This window comes from Urocitellus parryii, chromosome 12, assembly GCF_045843805.1.
Source record: "Urocitellus parryii isolate mUroPar1 chromosome 12, mUroPar1.hap1, whole genome shotgun sequence".
Taxonomy (NCBI): domain Eukaryota; kingdom Metazoa; phylum Chordata; class Mammalia; order Rodentia; family Sciuridae; genus Urocitellus; species Urocitellus parryii.
Window position 1 is genome coordinate 103,294,638 of NC_135542.1, and position 6,881 is coordinate 103,301,518.

Consider the following 6,881-nt stretch of genomic DNA (forward strand, 5'->3'; position numbering starts at 1 on the left):
TACCACTCAAAGGCGTCTCTAGGTCTTGCCACAAGTTGTTGGCCTCTTGCTAGGAGATAATAATGTTTAGTGGGTTTGAAACACATGTTTGGAAATTAAATGCTTTTCTGTTGCACAGGCTCTTTCCCAGTGTGCTGGGATTAGTTCTTGAAACTTATCTTTTATGACAGAGTAGTTAAATCATGTAAGTATTTTAATGTTTTAGCAATATTTTCATGCATCCCTACCCCTTAAGCTTGTTTTCATTTGTTTCACAGTTGAAATTCTGCCCAGAAGTATGTTTCCTTTCTTTATAGTGTTGTCCTTAAACTGTGGTGCCATAATGAAGTCTCAGTATAAATCTGCACACATTGAAGTCTGTTCAGATAGCCTGGTGTGATGGTGCAAGCCTATAATCCTGGTTACTTGGGAGGGTCAGGAAGGAGAATCACAAGTTCCGAGGGCAGCCTGGCCAATTTAGCAAGACCCTGTCTCAAAAAAAAAAAAAAAAAAAAAAAAAAAAGTTCAAATAGATTATTCCTCATAGGTTTGTTATTAGTTTTTGATACTTTCCTGATGCTTAAAGAGAAAAGAGCTCAAAGGAGTAAACATTTAATTTTTGTGTTAGAAGTGCTTAGATATTTTTATTAGAGGGTTTTGTAAAGTTCCCATCATCTTATTCTTAACACCTGTAAGAGTGAGTAGCTGACCCCACTTCTATTATTCTTGGTCTCCCAATGTTCCCTTTTGGTGCCCTCTGGTTGTAGAGGTTTGACAATGCAAGCAAATGGGAATCTTTCTAAATTACGAGTTAAGGACATTGAAGGGGGAAGCAGGCAATGGTTATATGAAGGAGTTGTTACAGATGTGTCCCTTTTTTCTCTGTAAGAATGAAATACACACTGAGAGCTAGGTGTGGTTGTATAATGGATGAGAAGGCAGGTAGTTTTACATTCAGAGATCTGAATAATGAGAATTCTAATAAAGTTAATTGCCATTTGAAGTGAATGTAAACTGCAATATGCATTTGTGTGGCTATAGATACAATATGAATAAACACTGGTGGCAGAAGTAAAACTAATCTTCTCTTTTCTAGAAAAAATGTTGATTAGACCTCAGGTAACAGTAGATGAGCACCTGACCCATGGTGTTCCTATATGAAGCTGGGATCAGGATCTTTATTTATTCTATGTCAGATGTACTGTATATCTTCATGTTTATTACTCTGAATCATTTTCTGCATTTTTTTTTTAATAAAGCTACCTACTGGAAGGGGAGAGAGCAAATCTGCTTGCATAATTGGGGTAGATCATTGCTATCCAATAGAAATTAATGAAAATCACAAATGTAGTTTTAAATTCTCTAGTAGCCACATTAAAAAATTAAAAGGTTAAAATTAATTTTAATTAAATAACAATATATCCAAATATTTCAATATGTGATTATCATGAGAATGCTTAATGGAATAGTTTTACATTTTTTGAGAAGTTTTAAATCTAATGTGCATTTTACATTTAGTATATTTTAATTTGGATGCTACATTTTCATCAAAAATACCTGATCTTAGCTGATAAACATCTTTAGATTTTTGCGTTAAGGGTATGCTAATTCATCTTTTATTGCTGCCTTTTTGTAGGTATATTTTGTACAGTATTGCTTTTTATTTATTGGGCCATTCGTTAACATTCTGGTTTCCTATTTCTTCAATCTCTGTCCCTTAAAACCTAGATACTGCATTTTTCTACCTTAAGGTTATTTTTAATCTAATTTAGCAAAATATAAGCATCACCACAATAGAAACTTATAGATAGCTAGCTACTTATATATATATATATATATATATATAAAGTTTTAATCTGGGTCATTCAGGTTGGAGGGACAAGAGCTTTGGAATGATTTTAATATGAGTTTGTGGTGGTATTTTATTTTATTTACTTATTTTTGGTATTTGGGGTTTATCCCAGAGGTGCTTTACCACTGAGCCACATCCCAGCACTTTTTTTTTCCCAAGTTTTTAAACTCTTGAAATAGCATCTCACTTAGTTGCTTAAGGCCTTGCAAAGTTGCTGAGGCTGGCCTTGAACCTGAGATCCTTCTGTCTCAGCCTCACTAGTTGCTGAGATTATGGGGTGTACCACCTTGTCCAGCTCTGTGGTGGGTAGTTCCCTTTTCTGAGATGTGTACAGCTTGTAAAAACTGTTGCTAGTCCATCGCAAATTCTAGTACTTTGAATTCAGAGGAGAATTGTGAGTTGTTTCCAGGGTGATAGAATTTTCAGCACTTGAATGAAGTGAGCTCTAGGTTTGATAATTTAGCAAAGGTGTGTGTGTGTGTGTGTGTGTGTGTGTGTGTGTGTGTGTGTGTGTCTCCCCCTGTACTGGGCATTGAATGCAGGAGCCACATCCCAAACCCTTTGTATATATTTTATTTAGAGACAGGGTCTCGCTAAGTTGCTGAGGCTGGCTTTGAACTTGGGATCCTCCTGCCTCAGTCTCCCCAGCCACTGGGATTACAGGGGTGCCCTACAGTGCTTGGCCTTTGAAGGTCTGTTTCATTAAAATGAATTTGATCTTTGGTATCTTTAAAAGACTCAATATCTAACAACAGAAAAACAGATGATATTGCTTCAGCTTTGTTTGACTCATTTTAATTTTAATTCTTTTTTTTTGAGGCGTGGTTTCACAATGCTAGTTTCAAACTTTTTGGTTCAAGCAATCTTCCTGCCTTAGCCTCCCAAGTAGCTGGGAGTACTGGTGTGCTCTGCAATGGCTAGCAGAACTTTTTTAAAAAAATTTTTTAATATGCTGATGAATCTTTATTTAATTCATTTATCTGTATGTGGTGCTGAGAATCAAACCCAGTACTGTACACATTCTAGGCAGTTGCTCTACTACTGAGCCACAAACCCAGCCCCTAGCAGAACTTTCTTAAAAAGTAATTTTAGAGAAACTGATTTGGAGCTAATGCTTAGGCCATATCAAGATTAGTCATTCACTGATGATTCTCTTTTACCTGTTCAGCTTATTGTTTTATCTAGTTAAAACTAGATTTAAAAGACAGTCTGTTAAAAATTAAAGGCTTAGTGTTTTCTGCCTTTGTTTTATCTAACCAGTAGTTCTTTTGAGTAATAAGTTTTATAATTCTATTATTTTTCAGTCCTTCTCCAGAGAAATTATTGAAGTATCAGGAATTTGTCCTGTGGTTCCCCCCCCTCCCGACCCCCGAAGTATAAAAATAGTAGAATTGTAGTTGGGTGCTTTTATCCAGTTGTTCTGTAAATGTGGTCCCAGGACCAGCAGTATCAGCATCACCTGGAACTTGCTAGAAATGAAAATTCTTTGACTCCTCACTCTAGATCTTCTGAATTAGAACTTCTTTAGTGAGTATATGTAATTTGTATTTTTAATAGGTTCCTACTTGAACTCACATAGGATCAAAGGCAGTAAGTAATATGTGAGATGGTTATTTTTGATGAGGGGCACACTATGGTTAAGGGCTCATTGACCAAATGTTAATGAACCTGTTGACCTTGGCCTCATTCTTTTTTCTCATGTGACTATCATGGTATTGTCACATGAGGAGGGGTAAGAAGAGTGTAGCTCCTCCCTAGCTCTTTACTCTAGTCTTGTACTTTTTTGTTTTTAGTAGTTCTGGGGATTGAAAGACTGTACTATTTATTCCACTTTGCGCACATCTATTGAATACATATTTGGGGTCAGGCATTGTTGTGGCCACAGGGATACCATAGTGAACAAATCAGAGAAAGTTCCTTTCCCTTTGATGCTCAGATTATATTAGAAGGGATATACCAGGGGTAGGCAATGATAAATGGGGCAAATGCAGCCTGCTCCTATTTTTGTAAATAAAGTTTTATTGGAACATAGTCTCATCTGCTTCTTTATGGATTGTCTAAGCTGCTTTTGTGCTACAATGCCAGAGTAAGAGTAGTTATTACTGAGAGAGCTGAATATATTTACTATCTGCCTCTGTACAGGAAAAAATTGTAGATACCTAGATCATGAAAGAATATTAGAATGTTAAGAGGTGACAAATGTTAGGGGAACCCTTAAAGCATGTTAACAGAATACAGAGTAGGGACCTCTTTTAAGTAGAGCAGTCAGAGAGGGCATAACTGAATATGACTTTTAAAGAAAAACATGAATTGTGTGAGTACATTTAAAGAAAGGATATTTAAAAGGTTAAAGGAGAAAGGATAGAGCAAGTATTCAGACCCTGACACTGGAATGTTCTTGGAACAGCAGAGACGCTTTCTGGCTAGAGGGCAATGATTGAAATAGAGGAAATGAAGTTGACATTTTTGGGGCCAGATCCTGTTCATGCTCATAATATATTCTGCAGTGAAAACTGCTTAACCATGAGTGCTTTAAAAATGTAATTCAGATGGTTTGCTCCTGTAATCCCAGCTGCTTCAGAGGCTGAGATAGGAGGATTCAAAGCCAGCCTTAGCAATGTAGCGAGGCCCTAAGTAAATTAGTGAGACTCTGCCACTAAATAAAAAAATTTAAAAAGGGCTGGAAATGAGGCCCAGCGGTTAATCACCCCTGGGTTCAGTCCCTAGTACCAAAATGAAATATAAAAATAAAAACACAATTCAGAAACCCTGAATCTATAAAGGGGTCTTTTTGGCCAAACAGAGGATAGAATCTAGAAAGTAAATATCTGGTATTGTCTTCCAAACATCCCTTAAGAAACACAAGCTTTACAAGCTTTCCCATTCATTAATTACTATTTATGTTTTGCCTTCCTCCAGCCCCCATGTATTATATACTCTTATTTAGCTGATATTTCCTGGAGGGTAAGGGGTTGATAGAAATGTGGCAGCTACTTGGAGGCTGAGGCAGGAGAATCTTGAGAGCTCAATACCAGTCTGGGCAATTTAACAAAACTTTGCTCAAAATTAAATAAAAAGGGGAAGGACTATACCTCCAGTGGTAGACTATCTGTGAGTTCAGTCTCCATTACTGTCCCTCACCATGTTGCTACAAGGGGAAAAAAAAAAGTGTGTGTCTATTAGTATCTTTCAAACTTACAACATCTTTTCTGTTATGATCCAGTAGTCACATACTCACATACAAATTTATTGAAACAAGTTTTGCCAAATAGTATTTACCTTTACTTTAAAAAATGTACTCTGTTTTCTGTTGTTTCATTAGAAACAAAAATACTGGTTGTGACCTACTAGATTACTTATAGGTCAGGACCTACAATATGAAAAACAATGGACTGGGCTGTCGATTACATTTGAGTTTTTATGTGCAAGATGTTGTTATTTGGTATGGCTGGAGCAGAAAGGTACAAGTATATAAAATAAAGTGATCATAGCACTAAGCAAAATAAAGTAGCCCAAAATATTACTGGGATAATTTTTTAAAAAAAATGTGTCAAATCCAAAACTGCAACATATTCTATAATGTTGGCAAGTGTACTAAGGTGTTTATCAGATACCAAAAAGGTATCATTTGAACTCAAGACTCGAAGAAATACTGTATTTTTATAAGGAAGAATTGCAAAGGGGTATTCACCAAGTGAGAGAATGGTAGGGGTAAAGTGCAAAGCTAGGAAAACAAGAGGTGTGTTGGAGAGAATGAGTGGGGCCAGTGATGAGAACAATAGTTTCTGAAACAGAAGACTTCTGTATGTAAGTGGGCAAAATGAGGAGTATTAGAAAGATTGATTGACTTCCCTAAGGTTTCCAGGGGGAAATGGGACAAGGACTTATTGTTCTGACTTCCTGTTCAGTGCTAGAAGTCTGTTTTCTCATCTAAAAGAGGGATATTAACGCCTGTGTAGCCTCTCTCCAAGGGTTTTTGTGGAGATGAATTGCCAATGCATGCAAAAAGGTTTTCTAAGCTAGACAAAGCATAAATGAAAGGCAGTGGTATTTTTTTTTTTTTTTAACATGGGAGATAAGTGGAGGTTGGAACAAGGTAGATAAGTGAAGGATTTTAATTGCCACACTAAGGTCAATCATGTTCTCTTTCCATACAGATTGCAGGATGGAGGAGGGGGTAGTGCATGGAAGTTTAAGAAGAAGGCTGGGGGTGTAGCTCAATGGTAGAACGCTTGCCTATCATATGCAAGGCCCAGGATTTGATACCCCAGCACTGGGGGAAAAAGTTTTAAGCAGAGAAAGGCACAATGAAAAATGGTATGTTTTAGAAAGAATGTGGTAGTATGTTGGGGATAGATTGGTGCTTGTGGCAGAGTGACTGGTTAGAGGCTTTTTGCTAAAATGAGCTTAAAATTAAAAAGATCAGATTTAGTCAATGGCAATAGGAACAGAAAGCAAAAAGGATAACATAGGATAAGGTCTTATTGTGAGAGAGAACAAGGAATAAAGTAGGACAACTAACCAGAGTGCTGAAAGAATAGCATCTTCTTCTAGTAAATTTGGAAAAGAGGAAGGCACAGGATAAAGAATGATTTTCAGCTTTTGATATTTTGAATTTAAGATGATGGTAGTATATTTGATAGAAATTAGAAATTGGAAAATAATTATACTGGGGTTCAGGGGAGACACATCAGGGTTAGAGATAAGAATTTTGTCTTTTCTTTGAAGCCTGGGGATTAGCTATTTCTAAGGAAGAAAGCATAAAGGAGGGAGTAAATAGTGAGTTCATGTTTAGGAGCAAGAATAGGGTAGAAGTTACCTTAAGCTGGGTATGGTGGCACATGCATGTAATCTCAGTACTCAGGAGGCTGTTGCTGAGGTAGGAGGATCACAAGTTGCAGGCCAGCCTCAGTGATTTAGTGAGGCCCTAAAGAATTTAGTGGGACTGTGTCTTAATATAAAAAATATAAAGGGCTGAAGATGTGACTCAGTAGTGGTAAAGCGCCTCTGTACCAAAAAAAAAAAAAAAAAAAAAAAAAAGTTGTTGGTG

General features: G+C 36.7%; 1 protein-coding gene across 3 annotated transcripts in view; it reads left to right on the plus strand.

The window, feature by feature from the left end:
* The window catches only part of Kcmf1 (potassium channel modulatory factor 1), a 76,860-nt gene that overhangs the window by 8,300 nt on the left and 61,679 nt on the right, over positions 1–6,881 (plus strand). The window lies entirely within an intron of this gene.